Source organism: Sus scrofa, chromosome 8, assembly GCF_054392235.1.
Source record: "Sus scrofa isolate SSC_HxYL_T2T_F1_AM1 chromosome 8, Sscrofa_HxYL_maternal_Yorkshire_Landrace_v2.0, whole genome shotgun sequence".
Taxonomy (NCBI): Eukaryota; Metazoa; Chordata; class Mammalia; order Artiodactyla; family Suidae; genus Sus; species Sus scrofa.
The window spans coordinates 62,440,358-62,465,901 of NC_139390.1; the positions used below are offsets into that span (position 1 = coordinate 62,440,358).

The window sequence follows — 25,544 nt, forward strand, 5'->3', positions numbered from 1 at the left end:
AAAAAAAAAAAGACAAACAAAACAAAACAGTGTATGAAGGTTCCTTTTCTCCACATCCTCCCCAACATTTGTTATTTGTGGTCTTTATAATGATAACCCTTCTGGCGTGTATCATTTTTTATTAAAAGTATTAAATTTTAAGAAGTTTAACAGGAGTTCCTGTCGTGGCGCAGTGGTTAACAAATCTGACTAGGAACCATGAGGGTTGCAGGTTCGATTCCTGGCCTTGCTCAGTGGGTTTAGGATCTGGCGTTGCAGTGAGCTGTGGTAGGTCGAAGATGAGGCTCGAATCCCAAGTTGCTGTGGTTGTGGTGTAGGCCGGCGGCTGTAGGTCCAATTCGACCCCTAGCCTGGGAATCTCCATATGCCTTGTTTCTTTTCCAGCTCTGTGTGTTAGTGTCAGTTCTGTGTGTTAGTGTCAGTTCTGTGTGTCTGTGTTAGTCTGTGTATCTGTGTCTTGGTCTCTGTGTTAATGTCACCTCTGTGTGTGCATGTTAGTCTGTGTGTTAGTGTCAGCTCTGTGTGTCTGTGTGTTAGTCTGTGTGTTAGTGTTGATTCTGTGACCTACTGTCTGGTTAAGTCAGGGCCTGGTCTGGAAAACACAAGCCTCGCTGGGTATTTCACTAGAAAGAATTTAATATAAAACATCGGCCAGGCCAGTGTCAGAGAACTGAAAAATAGAAAGGAGCAGGAGTTCCTGTCGTGGTGCAGTGGTTAACGAATCCGACTAGGAACCATGAGGTTGCGGGTTCGGTCCCTGCCCTTGCTCAGTGGGTTAACGATCTGACGTTGCCGTGAGCTGTGGTGTAGGTCACAGATGCGGCTTGGATCCTGCGTTGCTGTGGCTCTGGTGTAGGCCGGGGGCTGCAGCTCTGATTAGACCCCTAGCCTGGGAACCTCCATATGCCTCGGGATCGGCCCAAAGAAATAGCAAAAAGACAAAAAAAAAAAAAAAAAAAAAGGAGCAGACACAGATAGTAAGCTCAGCACCTGGGGGTCCCCCTAAGTCCAGAGGAGAGAAGAGAGCGGTTGGGGATCTCAGAGCCCAGACAGTGGAGGAGAGGCCCTGGGACGCTGGGACTTGGACCTCTGAGCAGGGCCACTGAGGGGTACGAGGTACCGTGAGGAGGCAGTTCCCAGAGTGGGTGATGAAGCTGGAGCCTGGAACCAGCTCTCAGTGCCAAGGGAGAACCGTGAATGAGCCCTGCTGAAAGAGACCCAGGCCTTCCTCTGACCCCGCCTTGCGCTGTGCCACAGGCATCCTGCTGGCAGGGGAAGCCTGCTGGCCAAGCCCAAGGGAGGGTGCCGGAATTCTGGTGGCACAAATTCTGGAAGGCTGGCTTTAGAGCCAATGTGAAACAACCTCGCGGCTGGCAGAGCCACACTCCCCATCCCTTATCGTTGGGCCTCTGTGGGCACTGGGACAGGGGGACAGTGTGCAGCTTTGAACTCCACCTGGCACTGTGCATGGCTCAAGTTCTGGCTAGGGTCCTGTTGAGCCCAGAGGGTGAAGTTGAAATGAGTGTCACACTTTTCTGAGAAATGTCAGTTCTTTGAACAATGGTCATAAAATTGGTATGACTAATTTTTCTGTCATATAAAAATATTTTCTCAACTTTGTGCGATTTCTGTTACCAAAAAACAGACAGTAGCTTATAAACATCTTCACCTTTGATGTTCAGGATGCAAACCACAGTCTGAGCACAGACTTGGGCCCAGTGCTTAAAGTTGTGGTAGTAGGGATTTCATCTCCAAAAAGACAGCCTTTTACCCTTCAAAGTAGACTTCTTATAAATTGGTGTGCGTGGATGCTGCTGCCTTTATGTTATTCAGTTCCAAAAAGTTTATATCACACATTAGAAATATTTTATACCAGGGTGCTTTTCACAGAGTCGTGTCAGCATTTGTCAGCCAAGAATAAAAAACATATCGGCAGAGGGCCTGGGAGTGAGTACTTTCACTTTGTGTGTCATGCAATCTGTCACAGCTGGTCACCTCTGCCCCATAGTGCAAAAGCAGACAGATTATGAGTCAGCACATGGCTGTGGCTGTGTTCCAGCATCACTACAAACACAGGCAGCAGGTTGTATTTAGACTGGACCATAGCTTACTGACTCCTGGACAAATATGCAAACAGACATGGACACTGCAAGCTAGGTCTGCTTCAAAGTTAAACTTTGTGGCTTTGTTGTGAGCCCCTTTTTTAGGTACTCATACATTTAGATCTCCACAGTGCCCAGTGAATGAGCATTTGCTAAAGTGTCTGGCAATTTTGCCAAAATTAAAAAAAAAAAAAATTAGCTCTATGTGGTCACTTCACTCAAAATTATTTTTCTTTTACCCTGAAACATCTGGCTGAATACACTTCTAGAAATGTGACTTTTCACCTTAGTGCCCTGTCCCTTGCTGCTGGTCTGCCGAGGATGATCACAAGTGCTGGTGAGTCTTCTGAAGTGGTGGAGCCAAACAAGAGATCTTATCTACGAACCCTATCAAAGGGTATTATCTAATCTACATTTAATTATTGATTCTAGGTTTCTAAAATGCACCCATCAGCATAAAAAAAGAAGCCTTGTTACGCTAAAATTAACTCAAAGTGGAATGTAAATTTAGATGTAAAAGTGAAACTTTAGAATTTTAGAGAAGGAGTTCCTGTCATGGTGGAGTGAAAACGAATCTGACTAGGAACCGTAAGGTTGTGAGTTAGATCCCTGGCATTGCTCAGTGGGTTAAGGATCCATCGTTGCCCCTAGAGCTGTGATGTAGGTCGCAGACATGGCTGGGATGCCAAGTTGCTGTGGTGTAGGCCGGCAGCTGTACCTCCAATTAGACCCCTAGCCTGGGAACCTCCATATGCTGCAGGTACAGCCCTAAAAAGCAAAAAAAAAAAAAAAAAAAAAAAAAACCCTAATCATGCAGATACCACATGATCCAGCAATTTCACTCTTGGGCATTTATCCCACAGAAATACCTATTTTTATACAAAAATCTGTACATGATTTGCTATGTACATGAATGTTTATAGCAGCTTTATTGCTAATAGTCCAGAAACTGGAAACAACCCCAATATCCTTTGTCCGGTACATCATTAAACAAATTGTGATCCATTTATACTGTGGAGTACTACTCAACATAAAGGAGCCAACAACTGACATAGGCAACAGTGTGGACGGATCTCAAGGCCTTATGCTGAATTTAAAAAAATCCATTATAAAAAAAATTTTTTTAATAAAAAATTTAAATAAATAAAAAATCCGGAGTTCCCGTCGTGCCGCAGTGGTTAACGAATCCGACTAGGAACCATGAGGTTGCGGGTTCGGTCCCTGCCCTTGCTCAGTGGGTTAACGATCCGGTGTTGCCGTGAGCTGTGGTGTAGGTTGCAGACTCGGCTCGGATCCCGCGTTGCTGTGGCTCTGGCGTAGGCTGGTGGCTACAGCTCCGATTCAACCCCTAGCCTGGGAACCTCCATATGCCACGGGAGCGGCCCAAGAAATAGCAACAACAACAACAACAACAACAAAAAGACAAAAGACAAAAAGACAAAAAATAAATAAATAAATAAATAAATAAATAAAAAATCCATTCTCGGGTTTCCCCTTGTGGCGCAACGGAAATGAATCCGACTAGGAACCATGAGGTTTTGGGTTCAATCCCTGGCCTCGCTCAGTGGGTTAAGGATCCAGCATTGCCATGAACTGTGGTGTAGGTTGCAGACTCAGCTTGGATCCCGCATCGCTGTGGCTGTGGCGTAGGTCGGCAGCTACAGCTCCGATTCGACCCCTAGCCTGGGAACCTCCATATGCCTTGGAAGTGGCCCAAGAAATGGCAAAAAGACCAAAATAAATAAATAAATAGATAAAATAAAGGGCCACCTCTATATACCATTCTTGAAATGATGAAACTACAGAGATGGGGGGCAGATGAGTGGCTGCCAGGAGCTGAGGTTGGAAGTAGGGGCAGGAAAGAAGACTGTGGCTATTATGTCAGAAGTAGCATGAGAGATCTCTGTGATGGAATGTTCTTTGTCTACACTGGGCCTCAGGAATCTAAAGATGTGGTAAAATTGCATAGAATTGAATGCACACACACAAATGAGTATGGGTAAAACTGGTGAAATCCGAATAGAGTTGGTGGTTTGTATTCAGATCAATTTCCTGTTTTTAAAACTGTAAATCATGCAATATGTTACCACTGGGGGTGCCTGGGTAAAAGGTATAAGAGATCTATAATTATCTTAAGTTATAAAGCATAAAAAGATGTGAGGCTCTAAAAATTATCTGTGGAATCTGAATAGTAAAGGAACATTATCATTAGGTAAATTAACCTGAATAACTAATGTTTATCTAGCAAATTGAGGTGGCCTTAAGTATGAGTTGTGGATATGTAATTTATTATTTTTCTGAGGAAGGGAAGCTTGTTAAGCATAAAGTAATATGCTGTAATGTTTAATGTGACTTAATATTTAGACTTTTCTAGACTTTTTTTTTTCCTTTTTAGGGCTGCACCTGTAGCATATGGAAGTTCCCAGACTAGGGGCGGAATTGGAGCTGCAGCTGCCGGCCTACATCACAGCCACAGCAATGCTGGATCCTTAACTCACTGAGCGAGGCCAGGGGTCAAAGCCACTTCCTCACAGACATTAGTCAAGTTCTTAACCTACTGAGCCACAACAGGAACTCCCTCTAAGACGTTTAACTAAACAGATTAACAAATTACTATGAAAGCAATTTTTTTATCAAAGTTTGTATCCTGATTATTTTACAGAATATGATCACAACAAACGAAATGACTATATAACTTAGAAATAAGTAATGCTGGGGGAGTTCCCACCGTGGCTCAGCAGAAACAAATCTGACCCGCATCCATGAGGATTCAGGTTCAATCCCTGGCCTCACTCAGTGGGTTAAGGATCCAGCGTTTCTGTGAGATGTGGCGTTGGTCGCAGATGCTGCTGGGATCCAGCATTGCTGTGGCTGTGATGTAGGCCAGCAGCTACAGCCTTGATTTGACCAATAGCCTGGGAAGCTCCAAGTGCCATAGGTGCAGCCCTAAAAAAAAAAGAAAAAAAAAGGAAGAAGTAATGCTGGGGAGTTCTCTTGTGGCTCAGCAGGTTAAGGATTCAGCATTGTCACTGCAGTGGTTCTGGTTGCTGCCGTGACATGGCTTCAGTCCCTGCTCTGAGATCTTCCACATGCCACAGGCATGGTCAAAAAAAGAAAGAAAAAGAAATAAATGCTAAAATACCTTATATTTTTGTTCTGCTTTACACAGAGTGTTGTGAAATCATATATTCTGATTGTTTTGAGTTGCATATGCTTCTGGTTAGTTGAAAAATAGAGAAATACCATGGTCAAAATAGAATTTGTGTAAAACATTTTTGCTAGCTTATTACATACATGTTCTCAGAATTTTTAAACTAATCATTAGTAAATTTAAATTGTGTATCTTGGGGGCATTCCTGTTGTGGCTCAACAGTTAGCAACCCAACTAGTATCCATAAGGATGTGGGTTTGATCCCTGGCTCTGCTTACTGGGTTAAGGATCTGGCGTTGCTGTGAGCTGTGGTGTAGGTCAGCAGCTACAGCTCTAATTCAACCCCTAGCCTGGGACCTCCATATGCTACAGGTGAGCCCCTAAAAAGCAAAAAGCAAAAAAAAAAAAATTTTTTTTAAATTGTGTATCTTTAGAAAGGATCCTCAAGTATTTATGACTATTACCACAAAGGTATTTTTAGAGTCCCCCCTTTTTTTAAGTGGGTGCTCCCCCTCTTTTTTAAGTGGGTGCTCTCTGTATGATCACAATTTGAAAAGTACAGGAAAAAAAAATTTTTTTGGAGTTCCCACCGTGGTTCAGTAGTTAACGAACCCAACTAGCATCCATGAAGACGCAGGTTTGATCCCTGGCCTTGCTCAGTGGATTAAGGATCTGGCGTTGCCGTGAGCTATGGTGTAGGCCAGCAGCTGTGGCTCTGATTCAATCCCTAGCCTGGGAACCTCCATATAGCATGGGTACGGACCTAAAAAGCAAAAAAAAAAAAAAAAAAAAAAACAACAACAAAAATCCATTCAAGTAATTGTTATATACGTATATATATATAACCTACTTCTAAATAATTATACAAGAACTGTGGATCAGAAAAATGTTTTAAATCTAATCAGTGATCAGGCCATAATATATGTTGTCCCTCTTAGGCTCATCTTAGACCAGCATGTTGTCAAATCTCATCCAAACAGAAGTTACAGAAGCACCAAAAGCAAGGTGGAAAACTTTTTTTTTTTTTTTTGCTATTTCTTGGGCAGCTCCCGCGGCATATGGAGGTTCCCAGGCTAGGGGTTGAATTGGAGCTGCAGCCACCGGCCTACGCCAGAGCCGCAGCAACACAGGATCTGAGCCGCATCTGCAACCTACACCACAGCTGTTGGCAACGCCGCATCGTTAACCCACTGAGCAAGGGCAGGGACCGAACCCGCAACCTCATGGTTCCTAGTCGGATTCGTTAACCACTGCGCCACGACGGGAACTCCAAGGTGGAAAACTTTAATGGGATCCTTTGAATCAAATCCAAACCTTTGTGAGGTCTTGGAATATATAATTCCTTTAACAGAAATTTTGTTATTTATGTTATTAAGTAATGAGTTTATTATAATTGTAAATGAGTTAATAAATATTTACTAAATTTCTTAGTTTTAATTTCTAATAGTATTAAGTATTGATAGATATAACATGAAATACTCTTCAGGATCTTCAATAAATTTTTTTGTTTTTTTGGTCTTTTTAGGGCTGCACTTGCAGCACATGGTAGCTCCCAGGCTAGGGGTTGAATTGGAGCTGCAGCTGCTGGCCTATATCGCAGCCATAGCAACAGGGGATCCAGCCGAGTCTGTGACCTACACCACAGCTCACGGCAACAGCGGATCCTTAACCCACTGAGCAGAGCCAGCAATCACACCCATGTCTTCATGGCTACTAGTTGGATTCGTTACCACTGAGCTACAACAGGAACTCCTTCAATAATTATTGAGTATAAAAGTTTGGAGTTCCCTGGTAGCCTGGTGCTTAAGAATTTGATATTGTCACTGCTGGGGTACAGATTCAGTCCCTGGCCTGGGAACTTCCATGTGCTTTGGGTGTAGCCTTAATCAATCAAATAAATAAAACACTTAGGAGATTACAAATTTTTTTTAAAGAGTATAAAAATTTGATCTTGAACTCCCAAGACCAAAATATTGGAGCTAAATTGTCAAATGAAATAAATGTTATCCTCATTTTATCGTTAGTATAAGTGGGGCCAAAAGGGTCAAGGAGACACAGAAGACAGGCCTAGTTTGATCTTATTTTCCTTTCCATTCATCCTCTGAAACGGACATGAGTGGAATTCTAGGGTGTATTTAGTCAGATTTGGCAGCCGGACAGGTCCTACTGCCTCTGTCATCAAATGTAAACATTTAAGAAAAATTACTGAAAACTTGGGAATAAAGCAAAATATTGCTCTGTGCTTTTCTGCAGTCACACAAGAGCATTGTGTAAGAGCTCTGCCGGGGATCAGTGTGTTCTGGGGAGGTCATCGTATTTGGCTTGTTATTTACTTCTTATAGGGCTTAGAGGCTGTCTAGTCAGATGGTAACTCATAGAAGGAGAGTCGCAAATGCCTTTGTCAAGAGAAAAGATTATTCCAGAGGCTCCTGTTTTATTGCTCTGTTAGCATAAAAAGGTGTTGTATTTAATTTTCAGTCTCATTCCAACATTCTTTTTTCCGTAGACTGTGTACTCGCCAGTCTCTTCTGTTCTCCTTGAGCTGGGTTTACCGTTCTTCTGGTTCCCTCATTAATGAGTCAAGGGAAGATGTGAAGAGTAAATAAGAGGCTTGTCTAACGTTGTGGGGGGCTTGTTTCCAACCTGGGAAGACCTCAGGCTCCTTTAGAGGATCTCAAGAGCTCACTGTGGCTAAGGCTATGTTTCTCAGACTTTGAAATGCAAGTGAGTCTGTCAGATTCTTTTAAGTTGAGGGTAGCTCCCAAGAGTCTGCCTTTCTGCAGCCCTAGGTGAAGCTCCTGTGGCTGGTCGGCTGGTGGGTGGACCACTCTTAAGTAACCAGGGGCGAGGCCATAAGTGTGGGTGAGAATGTCCAGAGCTGAAGATGGAAACTGAGGGGGATCGATGTAGGCCTAGAACAGGCTCTCTAATAAAAGTAATCATTGTTTACAATGTGCACCAAATGGAAAGATTCCTCAGGCCGATTCCAGTCTAACTCCAGCAGTGGGACCAAGCCTGGTGAGTGACCACTGACTGCTGGCCTGGCTGCTTCTCCCTCAGCAGGTCAGTGAGCTCAGCTGTATCTGGTGGTGTCTTCTGCCCTCTAGTGGACGCGAGCTGACATTTTCACGAGGGCCTCGTTTTACAGTACTTAGGTTTTCACAGGGCTGTCGTTTTATCTTCGTGGCAACCTATGAGGCAGATGTTGTAATTCCCATTTGTTTTCACTTTTTAGAAACCCATAATATCACTGCACTTACTGCGACCCAGGCACTGTCCACGAGTGATCTTATTTATCCTCTGGATCAGTTTTGTGTGCTCCATGCATATCGCTGTGTTGTTACTCTGTTTACAGATGAGAAAGCAAGAATTTAGGAAACATGCCCAAACCCCAGCAGCTAATCAAGACCCAAACCCAGGGAAGCCGGCATCACTAACACAAACCTCCCCTCCTCCTCCCTCACCATCATCCTTATCCCCTTCTTCATCAACCAGTTCTGATTGTGTGCCAGGCATTTTCGTCAGCCCTTTACAGGCATTTATAATTTAATTCTCACAACAATCCTTAGGAGGTAAGTGTAATTATTGTGTCCATTTCCTAGATGAGGAAATTAAGGCTGAGAGGAGTTAAGCAAGTTATCCAAGGTTATCAGCTAGTGAAAGCAGAGCCAGAACTGGAGCCTAGGGAATGTGGGCTGTTGTTTCAACATTTCAAAAAATTTAGGGAGTTCCTGTCATGGTGCAGCAGAAACAAATCTGACTAGGAACCATGAGGTTGCAGGTTCGATCCTTGGCCTCACTCAGTAGGTTAAGGATCCAGCGTTGCCCCGTGAGCTGTGGTGTAGGCCAGCAGCTGTGCCTCCAATTAGACTCCTAGCCCAGGAACCTCCATATGCCTCGGATGTGGCTCTTAAAAAGACAAAAGATTAAAAAAAAAAACCAAAAAACCCAACTTAAATAAAATTTGTGGAGTTCCAGTTGTGGCTCTGTGGTAACGAATCTGACTAGTCTCCATGAGGTTGCAAGTTCAGTCCCTGCCTGGCCTCACTCAGTAGGTTAAAGATCCAGCGTTGCAGTGAGCTGTGGTGTAGGCCAGCAGCTGTTGCTCCAATTGGACCCCTAGATTGGGAATCTCCATGTGCCCAGGGTGTGGCCCTAAAATAAATAAAATTTGCTTCTCTGAAGTCTCTGAAGGGAGTATTTTCTTCCTCATTTCCTACTTTGTTTTCTGGCCTTATCGAGATATAATTACCATATAACACTGCAAGTTTGGAGTTCCTGTTGTGGCACAGTGGAAACGAATCTGACTAGTAACAGGTTGCATGTTCGATCCCTGGCCTTGCTCAGTGGGTTAAGGATCTGGCATTGCTGTGGCTGTAGTGTAGGCTGGCAGCTTTAGCTCCAATTAGACCCCTAACCTGGGAACCTCCATGTGCATCCCCAAAAGGCGAAAAAAAGAAAAAAAAATTTGTGTAAGTTTCAGTAAACAATATGATGATTTGATATGCATAATGTAATGAAATGATTGCCACAATAAGCTTAGTTAACACATTTATCACGTCACATAATCACAAATTTTGTTCCGTGTGTTTGTGTATGATAATATTAAAAATCTACTCTCTCAGCAGTGTTCAAGTATATAACAGTCATTAATCATAGTTACCATGCTGAACATTAGATTCCCAGAACTTGTTCATCTTCTAACTGGAACTTTGTGCCCTTTGACCAGCAGCTCCCCTTCTCAGCTCCTGGGGTCACCCTTCTTTCTCTGTTTCTCTGAGTTTGGCATTTTCTTTTTCTTTTTTTTCTTTTTTTCTTTTCTTTTTTTTTTTTTTTTTTTTTTCTGTCTTTTTAGGGCCACACCTGTGGTACATGGAGATTCCCAGGCTAGAGGTGGAATCGGAGCTACAACTGCTGGCCTACACCACAGCTACAGCAACTCGGGATCCAAGGCTCATCTGCAACCTACACCACAGCTCATGGCAAGACTGGATCCTTAACCCACTGAGTGAGGCCAGAGATCAAACCAGTGTCCCCCTGGATAATAGTCAGATTGTTTCCACTGAGCCACGACAGGAACTCCCTGAGTTTGGCATTTAGATTCCACATGGGAGTGAGGTCATTCAGTATTTGTCTTTCTCAGAATACCTTATTTCATTACCATAGTGCCCTCGGGGACACGCAGGAGTGTTATTCCAGACCCTGTGCTTGCAACCAGTAAGCAATTTAAGAAATAAAGTTAATTTGTTACTACAAAAGTAATATATATATTTAGAAAAGCAGAAAAAAAAATCACTCAAATTTCTATCTCCCAGAAACAAGCAAAATTAATATTTGGTGTCTTGCTCTTAGCCATAATTCTGAGCTGTTTGATTTTAGTATAGTTGTGATCATGCTGTGAGAATCATTTGTGTTCTGTCTCTTTTTTTTTTTTTTTTTTTTTTTTTTTGCTATTTCTCGGGCCCCTCCCGAGGCATATGGAGGTTCCCAGGCTAGGGGTTGAATCGGAGCTGCAGCCACCAGCCTACACCAGAGCCACAGCAACACTGGATCCGAGCCGCGTCTGCAACCTACACCACAGCTCACGGCAACGTCAGATCGTTAACCCACTGAGCAAGGGCAGGGACCGAACCCGCAACCTCATGGTTCCTAGTCGGATTCGTTAACCACTGCGCCACGACGGGAACTCCCGCAGAAATTCTTGACACCAGTAGTGACTCACAGCTGGCATTACACAAGTTATAAAGTTGATAAAGGACCTAGTCACAGGTACAATAATGAGGAGTTTGGGGATATGGAAATACCTGTGTCAAAGTATTAGATAAAAGAGACAGAACAGGAGTTCCCGTCGTGGCGCAGTGGTTAACGAATCCGACTAGGAACCATGAGGTTGCGGGTTCGGTCCCTGCCCTTGCTCAGTGGGTCAAGGTTCCGGCGTTGCCGTGAGCTGTGGTGTAGGTCACAGATGCGGCTCGGATCCTGTGTTGCTGTGGCTCTGGCGTAGGCTGGCAGCTACAGCTCCGATTCGACCCCTAGCCCGGGAACCTCCATATGCCGCAGGAGCGGCCCAAGAAATGGCAAAAAGACAAAAAAAAAAAAAAAAGAAGAAAAAGAATTTCTGCGTATTTATTTCTTTAATCTTTACAACAACCCCATAGGATAGAGGCTCTTATTAGTCCTATTTTAGATGAGGAAACTGAAGCATAGCTGGTAAGTGACAAATCTAGGATTTGAACCCAGGCAGTCTGGCTCCAGAGTCTGTGCAGTTAGCTAACTTGGAAGGAAAGATTTAAATTGTTCAATCAAATTAAACAATTTAGAAGTTCTCTTGTGGCTCAGAGGGTTAAAGATCTGGTATTGTCACTGTAGCAGCTTATGTCACTGCTGTGGCACAGGTTTAATTCCTGGCCTGGGAAGCCCTCATACCACAGGCATGACCAAATAAAAAATTAATTAATTAAACAATTTAATTGTTTAATTGAAATTTAAAAAAATATTTTATGAGGGAGTTCCCGTCATGGCACAGAGGAAATGAATCCGACTGGGAACCATGAGGTTGTGGGTTCAATCCCTGGCCTCGCTAAGTGGGTAAAGGATCCGGTGTTGCCATGAGCTGTGGTATAAGTCACAGATGAGGTTTGGATACCCCATTGCTGTGGCTGTGGTGTAGGCCAGCAGCTGCAGGCCCAGTTTAACCCCTAGCCTGGGAACTTCCATATATTGCAGGTGTGGCCCTGAAAAAGCATAAAAAAAAAAAAAAAAAAATTATGAACACATCCACAGCATATGGAAGTTCCCAGGCCAGGGATTTAATATGAGCCACAGCTGCAATCCAAACTGCTGCAGTTGGGTTCTTAACCCACTGTGCCACAGTGGGAACTCCTAGTTGTAAATTTTTGAATCAGTTACTAAAAACCACATGGAGAAGCACTAAAATAGTCTTTACCATTAAATTATTAAAAAAACCTTTATACAAAAAATGATAATTATGATAATTAATGTGTTGCTAATTAAAGACACAAATTTTGCAAATAATTAAAGCCCAGGAAGTGGAAGGGACTACGAAGTCACCGTTTATCACGTGCTGACCCTGTGCCTTTACACATGTCATCTCCAGGCTTCACTGAGACCACGTGACATCGTTAACCTGAGGCCCTGGGTTCATCTGGTGAAGCCAGAGGTGGGTAACTGACTGGGATCACAGATCCACTTTGTGCTGAAGTGAGGTTCACACACAGGTGTTTTCGCCTTAAACCTTGAGTTCTCATCTGCATCCTAAACCCTGGAGTTGTACTGTCTGCTGCTGTTGCCACAGGACACCGTGTGGCTGCTGAACCCTGGAAAGGGGCTGCGGTGAGGTGAGGTGAGGTGGGCTGTTAGGGTAAAACATGCACTGAATTTCAACAGTTTCTGACAGAACAAAATAATTCCATGATTTTTTTTGGGGGGGGGGAATCTTTTTGCCATCTCTAGGGCTGCTCCCACGGCATACGGAGGTTCTAGGCCTACGCCAGAGCCATAGCAACACAGGATCTGAGCCGCTTCTGCAACGTACACCATAGCTCATGGCAACGCCGGATACTTAACCCACTGAGCAAGGCCAGGGATCGAACCCACAACCTCATGGTTCCTAGTAGGATTTGTTAACCACTGAGCCACAACGGGAACTCCGATAGTTCAGTGATTTTTACATGAGTTACACACTGAAATTATGAGTGTTTGTATTGATTGAGTTCCATGAACTCTGTGATGACAGTGAACTTCATCGTTTTCCCTTTTTTGAGTGTGGCTACTAGAAATGTCAGCTCACCTGCCTGAGGTCAGTGCTGCTACACAAAGCACATCCTAAATGTGATATGGGGGTGGCTCACTCCGGGGTCATAACGAAGCAGATTCTGCAGCGGGACGTCCAGGGTGGGACCCAAGACTCTGCATCTCCAACATGCCCTCAGTGAGGCTATGCTGCTGGCGCAGGTGCAGCCTGTTCTAGAGGAGTGTGGTTCTACATGGGGGTCAGCATGAGAGCCCCTAGCTCGCCTGCATAGGGGACCACTAGGAGGCTGGGCCGTGAGCAGCGGAGGGTGGCTGGAGAAGGTCCTGGCAGAAGCAGACGGTGTGTCGCTGGTGAGTGTGGCTGGAAGCCTGTCCAGGCAAGCTGATAAGCAGCAACATCTGGGAAGAGACCGAGCAGGGCCCAGCTGGTGTCTCAGGACGAGGCTGCCGGTGACGCAGCCAGGGCAGTTTCCCGAAGAAGTGGCAGCCTAGAGCAGGTGTCACAGTGTTGGGGACAAGAGTGGATCTGGTCATTCCCCTTTTTCCTGGAAAGACAGAAAAAGAGTAGCTAAGGCCAGTGTCAGGGGCCCCAAGAGAAAGGGAGGTGGGGACAGGATGGGTTCCGGCCACCTGTGCAGTTGGGTTTGGGGGTGTGAGCCGAGAGTGTTATGTGTGCGGGGGCGGGGGACAAGTGTGTGCAGCGTGGGGAGGAGCTGCCCAGAGCATGAGCAGCTTCCGGAACCTCAGGTGAGAGGACCCAGCCTTGAGCTTCAAGGATCTCGCCTTGAGTCCTGGGAGCCCCATGTGTCTCTTCACTCATGAGGCGGCAGTGCTGGCCTGGGTGAGTGGTGAGCAGGCTTTTCCCCTGGAGGCCCAGTCGGGAAAGAGGTACCCAGTCCTAAGCTTCCCTCACACTTCCCTTTGAGCATTCTATGCTTCTCCATCATTGTAGGTTTCATTTTCAGGCTAAAATTTCACAAACAGCATCACTAGTAGCACCCAAGACATGACCTTGGTGAGAACATTACGTCTTTGAAGAAGAGTTGCATGAGGGCTGGGGCTGCTGCAGAGATGAAGACATAGAGGCAGGAAAGATTTGGCATCAGGATACAGTCACAGGCTAGGAACAATCACAGAACCTCTGGCTTTTTGGAAAATTGCACATTTGGTGACTACTGGAGGAGGTGGGAACAGGTGGAGGGTGTGGATGAGGCAGGTGTGCAGGGTCAGGCCAGAGAGAGAGGATTCTGGTGCTGATGCTCATGAATAGGACTGTCAAGGCTGCAGAAACCCAAAGAGCTGGAGTTCCCATCGTGGCTCAGTGGTTAATGAATCCAACTAGCAACCATAAGGTTTCGGGTTCGACTCCTGGCCTTGCTCAGTGGGTTAAGGATCCGGTGTTGCTGTGAGCTGTGATGTAGGTTGCAGACGCAGGTCAGATCCCGCGTCACTGGGGCTCTGGTGTGGGCCAGTGGCTACAGCTCCGATTCAGCCCCTAGCCTGGGAGCCTCCATATGCCGCAGGAGCGGCCCAAGAAATGGCAAAAACACCGAAAGAAAAAAGAAACCCAAAAAGTTTATTCGGAATATTAGGGATTTCAGTCCAGGAGACACAAGCTGGGGTGAAAACGAAAGTATTCCAAGGAAGAGACAGGGTCCGGGCTTATAAAGTGAAAAACCAGAGTTCCCCTGTGATCCATCTAAGATCCATGAGGTTGCAGGTTTGATCCCTGGCCTTGCTCAGTGGGTTAAGGATATGGCATTGCTGCGAGCTGTGGTGTAGGTCACGGATGAGGCTCAGATCCTGCTTTGCTGGGGCTGTGGCGTAGGCTGCCAGCTATAGCTCTGATTCGACCCCTAGCCTGGGAACTTCCATATGTTGTGGGTGTGGCCGTAAACAGACAAACATTTTTAAAAATTAAAAAAATTTAAAAATAAAGTGAAAAACAACAATATTATTAAAGTTGTCTGGCAGAAATTACGATTGACTTTGATGCATGAAAGAAAATATTTGTCCTTAAGAGATAGGCTGCTGTGAGTTATTTTAGGGTAAGGGTTTGATAAGTATCTGGAGCTTTTGGAATACTGGGCCAATATTCTGGATGCTGTATTAATAACATTTCCTCTGGGCTCAGTCCAGAGTCATCCGTCCTCATGGTCTCCCGGCTCCGTTCTAGGGCACTCTCTTAACAATACCAAGCATAGTTTTAGTTTCTGTTCCTATCTCCACTGTTTGATCAAGGCCTCTCTCTTGGAAAGTGTCAGTAATCGATGACTTGGTTTGTTGGCCTCAACATCTGCTCCCTCATGACTGGAAAGACTCACTCCCAGAGTCAGGTCCCATAGAGGGAGGGCAGGTGGCCTTGTGCGGGTCGTGTGAGCGTTTATGGCTGCCCTTGACCAACAAGGGGCCATCTGGGAAGTGAGCCTTAGGCAGCGTTCAAAATAGGCGAAATCCATGGGCCTTCATTAGGAGGGATCTTATAGGACTAGTTAATCATCTCCAGACATCAAACTGTCATAATGCTATTTAGTATTTCTCCAAGACTGGGCATTGGGTCATTCATAGCACTTATTTGCTTTTCCATATAGCTTATAGGTGACATTGGATGGTTTAGCTGATGTAAAACACAGCATTCAGTTGCTCTATAGCTTAGGGACCACCTTGAGGGGCATGGTAATGTCAAGAGTTACCCAGTTTTGTAAGACTGCCTTTCCTATTAAACATACTTCGGTGCTTGGAGTTCCTGTTGTGGTGAAGCAGAAACAAATCTGACTAGGAACCATGAGGTTGCGGGTTTGATCCCTGGCTTTTCTCAGTGGATTAAGGATCCAGCGTTGGCGTGGGCTGTGGTATAGGTCACAGATATGGCTCCAGTCTGGTGGTGTTGTGGCTTTGGCACAGGCCAGTGGCTACAGCTTCGATTCATCCCCTAGCCTGGGAACCTCCACATGCTGCGGGTGAGGCCCTAAAAAGACAAAAGATAAAACAAACAAACAAACAAACAAAAACCCTTCAGAATTTAAAAGATTTTGGAGTTCCCGTCGTGGCGCAGTGGTTAACGAATCCGACTAGGAACCATGAGGTAGCGGGTTCGGTCCCTGCCCTTGCTCAGTGGGTTAACGATCCGGCGTTGCCTCGAGCTGTGGTGTAGGTTGCAGACTCGGCTCGGATCCCGCATTGCTGTGGCCCTGGCATAGGCCGGTGGCTACAGCTCCGATTCAACCCCTAGCTTGGGAACCTCCACATGCCGCAGGAGCGGCCCAAGAAATAGCAAAAAGACAAAAAAAAAAAAAAAAAGAATTTAAAAGATTTATAAATGTTGGCTGTAGGAGTTCCCATCATGGCTCAGTGGAAATGCATCTGTCTGTCATCCATGAGGACACATGTTTGATCCCTGGCCCTGCTCAGTGGGTTAAGGATCTGGCATTGCCATGAGCTGTGGTGTAGGTTGCATACACAGCTCAGATCCCACGTTGCTGTGGCTGTGGTGTAGCCCAGTAGCTGTAGCTCTAATTCGCCCCTGGCCTGGGAGCTTCCATGTGCCGCGGATGTGGCCCTAAAAAGACAAAATATAAAGTAAAATAAAATGAAATGCTAGTTATAGTACAAGAATCACGCAGTACCCATGATAGGTGTTGGGTATTATTAGCTAAGGTCATCTTTTTATGAGTAGGCTCGTTCCCATATAAAAGGCCTTTGCTACTTAGATGTTCATAATCCTGTGTTAACTGTATAAATCTGTTTCACAGTTGGGGAAGGGTACCTCCTAAAAGAAGAAAGGTGACATTCTTCAGTGCTACTTTCCTGAGATTGGGCCTTGGTAGCATTAAGAGAAAACAAATACCTATGTATAGAGTCATTTAAGGTTCAGTTGATGGCAGTTCATGTGTGTTCTAATGAGTGATATCTGTGATTTCTAGAGGACTACTGGTGTTTCTGTCTCCTGAAATAAAACTTACTAAAGCCACCCAGTCACTTAGTCAATTAACCAATATTTGCCAATTAACCCAGAAGTGCTGGGCAAGGGCGGTTGACCACAAATCCAACAATTGCATTTACCTTTTTTTTTTTTTTTTTTTTGGCTGCCCCCATTGGCATACAGAAGCTCCTGGGCCAGGGATCGAACCCTAGCCATAGCAGTGACCCAAGTTACACAGTGACAACACTGAGCCCTTAACCACTACGCCACCAGGAAACTCCCGTGAGTCAGTGTCTTTAAATTTAGTGGCACAATAGTTCATTAACAGTGCCTGGTACTATAAATGTAATAAATTCATTGAGTAAAAGAAAAGAAAAGAAAAAAAATAAAAAAAGATTGACATATGGGGAAAAAACAAAAACAAAAAAAACAGTGCCTGGTAAAGTCCCCTCCCATGAGGCTGGAGGGCATCTAGTTGCAGGTGTTTTTTCCAGTAGACTTGTCTCCAGGTTGTAGGTCTTCACCTCCCAGGATACACTGGGAAAAGACTGCTCTGGGACCTTGTAGTTCCGTCAAGGGCTTTAGTTAGTTCTTGGCAGGGGGTGAGAAGCTCTCCTTTCATGATTCCCTCATCTGTCACCTGGTCCTGCTAGCAACAATTGGTGATAGTCTGTTTTTTCCTGAGGACGTGGATATGAGAATAAGCAAAACCAAAGCCACTGTTGTCAACTAAAAACAAATAATGCACAAACTAAATGTTGAGGGGCAAAATGAGGATTTAAGCCAGGGAGGCAGCATCTCAAAAGACCCTGAGAAAACCACCCGGAGAGGTGATGGGGAGTGCGGATGCATAGGGGTTTTGCCACAAAGGGCAGGTAGTAGGAACAAAAGATTCCTGTTTGAAAACCAGATACCTCAAGGAATTTAGCGTTTTCCTTTGTGTGGGAAGACGCATGGTGTGGGCTCGCCGAAACCATTCCTTTGATATGCACCTCAGCTCTCTGCCGGCTGCCATCAGCTAGATGCCAGTGGTTCTTTGTTTCCTTCCTGAGTCTCCTCAGGGCTCAGGGGCTCACCCTAGGAGGAAGCAGCAAACCCTGATGACTGTGACACCTTTTGTTTACAGATATGGCAGTCAATATTTTATTTCTCAGAGCCAAGGCAACTTAAATGATTTAATTAATTTTGGTATCTGAATTTAATTATTTCAACACCATGTTCTACAAATGCAGAAGACTGGAGATGCTAAACACAGTAAAAATGTTACATTATTAGCCAGATATTACAGACAGACTGTAAAATTTGTCCTGACGGTAGAAGCTTCTGTCACTATGTATTTCAGAAGGAACTCCCCAAGTTGGAATAATTTTTTCCAGTAGCATTTTAGCAGCTGCTGTGGCTCAAGCCCTGCGACAAGGAAATGCTTTTGCCCAGTGAGAAAACATGAAAATCATTATCAGAACATATTTATGCCCTTGAGATAGAGACAGTTGGATGAAGTCTTTTGCCATATTTCAGAGGGTTCCCAGAAGAGAGGAAAATGTCCCCAAACTACATGAATAGGTTTCCCTCAGTTATATTTAGGACAAATTTGCCATCTCTGAACTTAGGGGGCCATCAGTGGTCCAGTAAGTTAATTCATGTATGTAATCAAGATTATTCTTATATTAAAGAGCCGATTCATTATAATGGAATTGACAAGGAAATTTAGTTATCTCTGTGACACGCATCATTTTACAATGAATAGAGTTATGACGGTAACATTATCCTAGGACATATCCAAATTTTAGGAATTTCATATCTTTTCTAAAGCATTTATATTAATAATATTTATCCATACAAGTTTAGAAGGTTCATTATCATTTATTTTGTAATGCTTCCCATGTAATTTAATACACCAAATAAACTTAGTTAGTTCAATATCTCTCATTCATAAAGAGAGAAAATAAATCTTTTGAGGTGTTTCAGGGGCCCTCTGGAAAACTCCAAAGTAATTTCCAGGGCAATAAGACTTCATTTAGAATTTGATTTGGGCAGAGTTCCCATCGTGGCTCAGTGGTTAACGAATACGACTAGGAACCATGAGGTTGTGGGTTCAACCCCTGGCCTTGCTCAGTGGGTTAAGGATCCGGCACTGCCCTGAGCTGTGGTGTAGGTTGCAGACTCAGCTTGGATCCTGCGTTGCTGTGGCTCTGGAATAGGCTGGCAGCTACAGCTCTGATTAGACCCCTAGCCTGGGAACCTCCATATGCCGCAGGAGCGGCCCTAGAAAAGGCATAAAAGACAAGAAAAAAAGAAAAGAAAGAAAAAAAAAATTGATTTGGGGGAGTTCTCCTGTGGCTCAGCATCCATTTGGATCCCGAGTTGCTGTGGCTGCGGTGTACGCCGGCAGCTACGGCTCCGTTTTGACCCCTAGCCTGGAAACCTCCACATGCCATGGGTGCAGCCCTAAAACGACAAAACAACAGCAACAACAAAATTTGATTTGGCGAATTCTCACTGTGGCTCAGTGGGTTGAGAACCAGACTAGTATCCATGAGGATGTGGATTCGATCCCTGGCCTCACTCCGTGGGTAAGGATCGTGCATTGCTGTGAGCTGTATTGCTGTAAGCTTCGGTGTAAATCATAGACATGGCTCAGATCTGACATGGCTGTGACTGTGGCTATGGCTGTGGTGTAGACCAATTCGAGCCCTAGCCTGGGAGCTTCCATATGCCTTGGATACAGCCCTAAAAAGACAAAAAAATAAAAATAAAAAATAATTTTTAAAATAGAATTTGAGGAGTTCCCATTGTGGCTCCACAGAAACGAATCTAACTAGTACCCATGAGGACACAGGATCAATCCCTGGCTTCAATCAGTGGGTTAAGGATCCGGCGTTGCCATGAGCTGTGTTGTAGTTTGCAGATTCGGCTCCGATCTGGCATGGCTGTGGCTGTGGTGTAGGCTGGTAGCTGCAGCTCCGATTGGACCCCTAGCCTGGGAACCTCAATATGCCATGGATGTGGCCCTAAAAAGACAAAAAAAAAAAAAGGAATTTGATTTAGACGGAAGTTTGTCAAAAATATTAAAAGTAGGGAGTTCCCGTCATGGCGCAGTGGTTAACGAATCTGACTAGGAAACATGAGGTTGCAGGTTCGGTCCCTGCCCTTGCTCAGTGGGTTAACGATCTGGCGTTGCCGTGAGCTATGGTGTAGGTTGCAAATGTGGCTCAGATCCTGCGTTGCTGTGGCTCTGGCGTAGGCTGGTGGCTATGGCTCCGATTAGACCCTTAGCCTAGGAACCTCCATATGCCGCAGGAGCGGCCCAAGAAATAGCAAAAAGACAAAAAAAAAAAAAAAATTAAAAAAAATAAAATAAAAGTAATTATTAAAGCACTTGATCAAATTAGCTCATAGGTCATAGTGAAACAATACTTAGTTATCCATTTAATCAAAGTGACAAAGACCACATAAGCAAATACAGAAAGTTAAATATTTGTAAAAAGTCTTAGCTACAAAATATAGAATCCTTTCATAGGCAGATTATATTAAATTATTAAAAAAAATTATAACCATTGTTTACAACTTCTCATTAAACCAGACCAATAATATAAGAAAATTTTGTCCTTTTAACAAAGAGAAAAACCAAATTTTAATTTGCACCAGTTTTCATATTAAACTAATTTAATTAAATTCATTGCACTCTTAGCCCGTTCTGATCACAAGCAAAATTTATTTCTAAATATTCCATTTTTCACAAACCTTTTTTTTTTTTTTTTTTTTTTTTTTTTTGCTTTCTAGGGCCGCATCATGGCATATGGAGGTTCCCAAGCTAGGGGTCTAATTGGAGCTGTAGCTGCAGGCCTGCACCACAGCCACAACAACACTAGATCCAAGCCTCGTCTGCAGCCTACACCACAGCTCACGGCAACACTGGATCCTTAACCCACTGAGCGAGATCAGGGATCAAACCTGGATCCTCATGGAGCCTCATCAGGTATGTTAACCACTGAGCCACGACAGGAACTCCTGCACAAATCTTTTACGGCTATGTCCATTCTACTTATCCTTTGTTTTCCCTCCCATTTAGAAATAACCAACTTTAGGACAAAATCAATTTCTTTTTCCTTTACAACATGCATATTCATTCCTTATGCTGTTTGAAATATTTCCTTGCATTCCAAAATGTTTACCTTATTAATTTTAGTAGTTTTAATTACATTTATTAATTAAAATCCTTAACTCTTTAGTAACCTTAATTTCTTTCTTTTTCTTTTTTTTTTTTTTCTGTTTGCCATTTCTTGGGCCGCTCCTGAGGCATATGGAGGTTCCCAGGCTAGGGGTCGAATCGGAGCTGTAGCTGCCAGCCTATGCCAGAGCCATAGCAACGCGGGATCCGAGCCACGTCTGCAACCTACACCACAGCTCATGGCAGCACCAAATCCCTAACCCACTGAGCGAGGCTAGGGATCGAACCCACAACCTCATGGTTCTTAGATTTGTTAACCACTGAGCCATGACGGGAACTCCTAGTAACCTTAATTTCTAGTGAAAACTAAGAAGTAAGCAATTGTGAATTATTGTGTCAGGTTTTTTTTTAATTGGCAAACTTAGTAATACATCTCATAATTTCTAGAAACATACATTTCCTTGTAGCGTATTTTTTTTCTTAATGTGGTATAAGGCATGTTTCTAGTAAACCCAAACATCTTAGTTTCTATAATAAGACAAAACTAAATAAACTTAGACTTGTTCAGCAATTAATGTTTCAATATTTTATCCCGGGAGTACCTGTTATGGCTCAAGGGAAACAAATCCGACTAGTATCCATGAGGTTGCGGGTTTGAACCCTGGCCTTGCTCAGTGGATTAAGGATCTGGCGTTGCTGTTGCTGTGGCTGTGGTGGAGGCCAGCGGCTCTGATTCAACCCCTAGCCTGGGAACCTCCATATGCCTCGGGGTGCAGCACTAAAAACAAAAACAAAAATCTTAATTTTTTTCTTTTCCTTTTAGGGTTGGACTTTTGGCACATGGAGGTTCCCAGGCTAGAGGTTGAATTGGAGTTGCATCTGCTGGCCTACACCACAGCCACAGCAACTCCAGATCCTTTAACCCACTGAGGGAGGCCAGGGATCAAACCTGCATCCTCATGGATACTAATAAGGTTCTTTTTTTTTTGTCTTTTTGCCATTTCTTGGGCCGCTTCCTCGGCATATGGAGGTTCCCAGGCTAGGGGTCTAATCAGAGCTGTAGCCACTGGCCTACGCCAGAGCCACAGCAATGCAGGATCCGAGCCGCGTCTGCGACCTACACCACAGCTCACGGCAACGCCAGATCGTTAACCCACTGAGCAAGGGCAGGGACTGAACCTGCAACCTCATGGTTCCTAGTCAGATTCGTTAACCACTGCGCCACGATGGGAACTCCCTAGTAGGGTTCTTAACCTGCCGCACCACAATGGGAGTGCCTCAGTATTTTATCTTATTTGCAAATGATCTGTACATTCAATGAATTCTCATCATTTAACTTAGGAAAACTGAAGAATCAGGTTACCAAAAAGTTTAAATAAATGAATTTTAGGAGTTCCCGTCATGGTTCAGCGGTTAACGAACCCAACTAGTATCCATGAGGACGGGGTTTCAATCCCTGGCCTCGTTCAGAGGGTTAAGTATCCCAAGTTGCTGTGGCTGTGGTGTAGGCTGGTGGCTACAGCTCCAATTGGACCCCTAGCCTGGGAACCTCTGTATGCTGCAGGTGTGGACATAAAAAGACCAAAAAAAAAGCAAGCAAGCAATTAATTTTAGGGTGTTCTTTTGTGACTCAGGGGATTAAGGATCTGGTCTGGTCATTGCTGTGGCATGGGATCGCTCCCTGGCCTAGGAATTTCCGTATGCTGCAGAGTGCCACCAGAAAAAGAAATGAATTTTAAGTAGACATACCATAAACATCATTTTCTTAAAGAGTTTATCTAAAGACATTTAATTTACTTATGAAAATTTTACCATCACAAGTTATTTTTCTTGCTGATAAATTTTGTAGCAGATAAAATAAATTTGACTTTTAGTAAATCTAGGTACAATGAAAGTATTACGTTTGATTACTCTAAGGACATGTCCATATTAATTAAAACAACAAACTAGCTTTATTACCAAATATTTCCCCAAATCACATGAACCTAAAATTCTTTGGGTTAGTTTCCATTATATTTTTGAGACTTTTATATAAGCGGTTATTTAAGCCAATTAAATAGAGCTCTTTTACAAGTTAATTTTGGCAATATCATCCAAAGGTAGAAAAATACCATAACTATAACATACTTAGACACAGATATCTTAGAATTTTCACTTTAAAACTTTAGTCATAAATTAGCTACAATACAAAGTTCACTAGTTTATAAATAACAGAATATGTCCACTTGCTCAGATGGCTAAAGTCTTTTTTTTGTGAAAAAAATTTTAAGGAAGTGGTTTGGGCAAAAGAATCCTTTTAACAGTTTGTGTTTAAAGGGGCCTCTTTTGCTCTTTTCTGCTTGCTTTCTCAGTCTTAGGAATTGGAGATGGTCTAGAGTTCCAGTCAGAGTTCCCAGGGAGGTTACAGCCTTTCGAGATAAATAGGGGAGATTGGAGGCTGATGGAAGGGATGGGTAGAATTTGAACTGCTTATAGAACTGATTTTCCAGTTTAGCACAGATCTGTAAGATTTAACTTAAGTGATATCATAGGTTCACCCAGCCACCTGGCTACATTATACCTGGTTTTAAAAGGAACTGTCAGACTTCCTGTCAGGGCTCAGCAGTTAACGAATCTGACTAGCATCCAGGAGGACATAGGTTCGACCCCTGGCCTAGCTCTAGGTTAAGGATCCGGCATTCTACCTTTGGATGCTATTGCCAAAAAAGCTGGTCAGAGAGACAGGTAATGAAGAGGAGTAGACATTCAGAAGCACAGGAAGGAGGAGAGGGAGCAGAGAGCTGGCCTCAGACATGGCTTAGATCCTGTGTTGCTATGGCTGTGGCATAGGCCAAGAGCTACAGCTCCACTTGACCCCTAGCCTGGGAACCTCCATATGCCGCAGGTGCGGCCCTAAAAAAAAAAAAAAAGTAAAAAAATAAATAAAAGGAACTGTCATTATCCGGAGTTCCCGCTGTGGTGCAGCAGGATGGGTGGCATCTTGGACGCACTAGGATACAGGTTCGAACCCTGGCACAACACAGTGGGTTAAGGATCCCTGGTTTCCCCAGCTGTGGCTTAGGTTACAACTGCAGCTCAGATCTGATCCCTGGCCAGGGAACTCCATGTGCCTCTGAGCGGGCGAAAAAAAAAAAAAAAAGAACTGTCATTGTGGGGCAGGAGATAGCAGTGTGTCCAGGCATCTGTGGGGTATCCATCTTAGTGTTATAAAAAGGCTGGTCAGGGAGTTTCTGTTGTGGCTCAGTGGTTGATGAGTCCGACTAGGAACCATGAGGTTTTGAGTTCGATCCCTGGCTTTGCTTGGTGGGTTAAGGATCCGGTGTTGCCATGAGCTGGGGTGTAGGTCGTAGACGTGGCTCAGATCCCGCGTTGCTGTGGCTCTGGTGCAGGCCGGAGGCTATAGGTCCGACTAGACCCCTAGCCTGGGAACCTCCATGTGCCACCGGAACGGCCTTAGAAAAGGCGAAAAGACAAAAATAAAAATAAAATGAAATAAAATAAAATAAAAAAGCTGGTCAGAGAGACAGGTAACGAGGAGGAGTAGACATTCAGATGCACAGGAAGGACCCAGAGGGAGCAGAGAGCTGGCCTCAGCAAGGAAATCCTCTGAGACAGTTGTGAGTTAGTTTCTCTGAGGAAAGCAATTATGCGTGCTTAGGATGTTTGGAGTCCTCAAAATAGCAATTGCAGTGTGCTTCCCATTCCTGCTGTGCAAATAAACTAATTCAGGACCCTCAAATGAGCCCCACGTGGGCTGTCAGAGCCTCAGGTAGTTGTGGTTCAATTTAGTCCAACACAACAGAAACTTTCAAGGTTTGAAACACGAGCTGAGGTTGGATGGTAGCTTCCTGTCAGCAGTGCCCTTAGAAACCAAACTCCCCATGAGTGAATACTTACGGAGATGGTTCCCTTCCTAGATGAAAATGGCAGTAAAGGACACACAAACAAAAGCTCAGAACCTCAAACCAGATGAGATGTTTAGAACTGAGAGGAATTAGCTCTGTGACCCAAGGCCACCAAGGAGACAGTGGAACACAGGGACTCCCCTAAACACCTTTCCTCCACTCAGTGCAGGCAGTTGAGTTGAGTCACTTTCAATCCCACTTCTCACTCCATGTAGTTGTGAACACTAATCAATGTCAAGGCTACAAAGATCTTTATTTGGGCCTTAGAAACTGCAGTTAAGGAGACAGAGATTTGAGGAAACTGAAAGACTGTTTCACGGAACAGAAAGAGTCATGAACTTATAAGGTCAAAACCCACAAGATTGATAAAGTTGTATGACAAGAACTGTGATTGACTCTTATTTAGGAAATATTTGTCCCTAAAGGATAGGCTATCATGAGTTGTTTTAGGGTAAGGATTTTAGGGGTTTTTTTCCTTCTCTTTTGGCCTCACACACAGCATATGGAAACTCCCAGGCCA

General features: G+C 44.1%; 1 protein-coding gene and 1 long non-coding RNA gene across 10 annotated transcripts in view; one reads left to right on the forward strand and one right to left on the reverse strand.

Moving 5' to 3' along the window:
- Positions 1–25,544, forward strand: part of LOC100621006 (RE1-silencing transcription factor-like) — a 130,508-nt gene that overhangs the window by 48,724 nt on the left and 56,240 nt on the right. For all 9 annotated transcript variants that reach the window (XM_084970796.1, XM_084970791.1, XM_084970795.1 and 6 more), the window contains one exon: positions 12,371–12,433. The gene's annotated coding sequence lies outside the window, so the exon portion shown is untranslated. The remainder of the gene's footprint in view (positions 1–12,370; positions 12,434–25,544) is intronic.
- Positions 7,671–25,105, reverse strand: LOC102161749 (uncharacterized). Its single transcript, XR_002346681.2, has 4 exons — positions 25,017–25,105; positions 17,863–18,025; positions 13,064–13,571; positions 7,671–8,598 (listed from the first exon to the last, which is right to left on the reverse strand). It is a non-coding gene; the product is annotated as an uncharacterized LOC102161749 (long non-coding RNA).